The 2500-nt window shown below is 39.4% G+C and overlaps 2 protein-coding genes across 6 annotated transcripts in view; one reads left to right on the forward strand and one right to left on the reverse strand.

Moving 5' to 3' along the window:
• The window catches only part of LOC126576922 (dipeptidyl peptidase 4), a 12625-nt gene extending 12305 nt beyond the window's left edge, over positions 1–320 (forward strand). For all 3 annotated transcript variants that reach the window (XM_050238229.1, XM_050238230.1, XM_050238231.1), the window contains exon 17: positions 1–320. This exon is cut by the window's left edge and continues 3093 nt beyond it. The gene's annotated coding sequence lies outside the window, so the exon portion shown is untranslated.
• Positions 321–889: 569 nt separating this feature from the next.
• Positions 890–2500, reverse strand: part of LOC126574710 (JNK-interacting protein 3) — a 9050-nt gene continuing 7439 nt past the window's right edge. For all 3 annotated transcript variants that reach the window (XR_007608229.1, XM_050235056.1, XM_050235055.1), the window contains one exon: positions 890–2500. This exon is cut by the window's right edge and continues 124 nt beyond it. The gene's annotated coding sequence lies outside the window, so the exon portion shown is untranslated.

Here is a 2500-nt window from a genome sequence, read left to right on the forward strand (position 1 = left end):
CAGTCAGTCAGACACACCTAAATCGATACAATGAACGGAGAGCTGCGAACAAAGCGAAACCACGAAACACGAAATTAAACACCCACACCCTACACAATACGACACACAAAAAACACTGAAATGAATAAGATAATCATAATTTATGCTTCCCAGCAAAGTTTTCATTACATAATGGTTGTGAAATTGAGAATAGAACAGAAAAGTGGGGGTGGGGAGAGAGAGAAGGAGAGAATAAAAAAAAAACACACACAAACACGCGGACAAAAGAGGCAAACTAACAAAACGATGAGAAAAGAAACAAAAAAAGCAAGAAAATCAGAGCAAAATAACAAAAAAATACAAAAAAATAATATTTGTAAATAAACGTTAATATATTTATAGTCCAAAGTGAAGCGGTGAAACAAACAAAGAATAATGTGGTGAAACGGACGAAATCGCGCAGTGAAATGTGTTCGCTAAATAAATAGACAGTACGAAAAGGTCGAGGTTTTCTTGTCGCACGGGTTTCACCAGTAACGAGAGAAATGGAATGGGCATGCAGCCCACTTTCAATGTACTTTTGGGTACCAACACCCCAAAGAATGGTAAGTAACACAATCCCTCCATCATTGATTATACAATCATACACCTCAATCGGAATCTGTTTGCCAACATTGTTTTCTTACTAGCTAATGTCGGTTTCGTCGCTTTTAACTTACCGTCACAAGTCTCCTATGAATGCGCAAACGCTGCCTAGCAAAGTAGAACCAGTTTATGCACCAAATGTTCGTGATGTTAGCAAAAAAATACATTTTTCAGCGTGGAACGTGTTTTTGATTGCATCATTGTCACTTTGCAGAATATTTCTCAATCGCAGTGTTCAAACCAACACGGAAAATAACCATTTTTATCATTTTTTCTGCATTGATTACTTATATATTTGCCTTTTTTTCAAATAGTTGTAAGGGTTTTATTTTTACACATGATGCAATTTATCGCTAGCCTTTTTTCCTTCTGGGTAGTGTGTGTATCGTGTAAACATGCTAACCGAATGGCATGCCTAAGTCGGGGAACTGAACAAGGTAAAAACGAAACGCAATGTTTTCAAAATCACATTCACTCCGGATGTTATTCAAGATGGGTTAATTGGCGTCTAAAATTTGTACGCACATGTACATTTAGTTTGTGCCACGAGGTGGTGAAGAAGAAAGGATTTTTTTTGTCACAAACAACAACAGTCGTTTCGAACACAACCGAACAAAAGCACAGCGTGTACTTAACTACTCGAACATTTAAAACGCTTTCTCCTTTCCAATGCCAGCCTGCCTGTCTATCTGTTTGGCTAGGTGGTGGTTTGCAACCGATTCGAATGCATGATGAGCTCTCGTTCTCTCTATCAGGATCCTATCCTATGATGTAGAGCTCATATTGTCGCCGGGAGCAATGGTTCGGAGGGTTAACCGATTAAAACGATAAACAATAACTAAAATAATTTTGCGATAAAATCACTTAAATAGTTGGAAAAAACGAAGCAAAAAAAAACAATTCAATCTAATATACAACATTGTGTAATGCATACACAAATATTTACAAAATTTAAAACATAAAAAAACTACGCACCACTGCTTTTGAAACAGTTACGAGTACACACTAAAATAAAACTAAAGTTTCTTTTTTTCTTTTCGCCGTTAGAGTTAAATGGTTTAGTAACTTGTCCACTGCCCGGTTTAATTGGCTCCTAAATGTGACTAAATCGGTATTAGTGGTAATAATCATAATGAAAACTACGGTACCGTTATTTTGTAGCAATGTAACTGGTATGCTGTCTAAAACTCGGCTGCCTTCACTAGCCGGTGGGGAAAAGCGGCAAATAACTTTTGATTAATCTTATTCTTTGGCGGTTAGGCGGTTTTCTGTTTGCTGTATCGGGTCTGCGATCCTGCCCCGCTCTTCTTCGTCGCTTTGCTATCCGCCGAGTGTGTTTTGTGCTGAGCTACGCGTGAAAGAAGTTTGCTGATGATGCTATTTCAGCTTTCAAAGCTAGACAGTACTACACACGGGAACGCATGTTAAGCGAAGCGCATTATTCGTCGTCCAGGCGTCATTATCACAAAAACCTACGAACAACAGCAGAAACCGAACGAATCCTTACACCGAACCGATATTTGGACCGAATTGGAACACGCCTGTAACACTTGAAACGGAACGAACCTTTTTGCTAAAGTAATAGAGGCGCAATGAGCAATCACTGCGCTCTTCGCTAGAATCGTTACGCGTGTTAATACGTTCCCTATTCTTCTATGGTGTTGCCTAACTTTGCTGTGTGTATGTTTGCCGTTTGTATGTTACTTTGTTTGAATGTTGCATGTCCGGCATCTTTACGTCGTATTACAAAGTGTGGAGCATGAGACGCCGTGGTTACATCTATAGATTGCGTCGTTCATCGAGGCATAAACCGCACTATCGCCAGCAATGACACGAGGGCTTGCGGTTCAAATTCAGGGCCAAGTTCAGTTGTAGG

This window comes from Anopheles aquasalis, chromosome 3 (assembly GCF_943734665.1).
Source record: "Anopheles aquasalis chromosome 3, idAnoAquaMG_Q_19, whole genome shotgun sequence".
NCBI classification, from domain to species: domain Eukaryota; kingdom Metazoa; phylum Arthropoda; class Insecta; order Diptera; family Culicidae; genus Anopheles; species Anopheles aquasalis.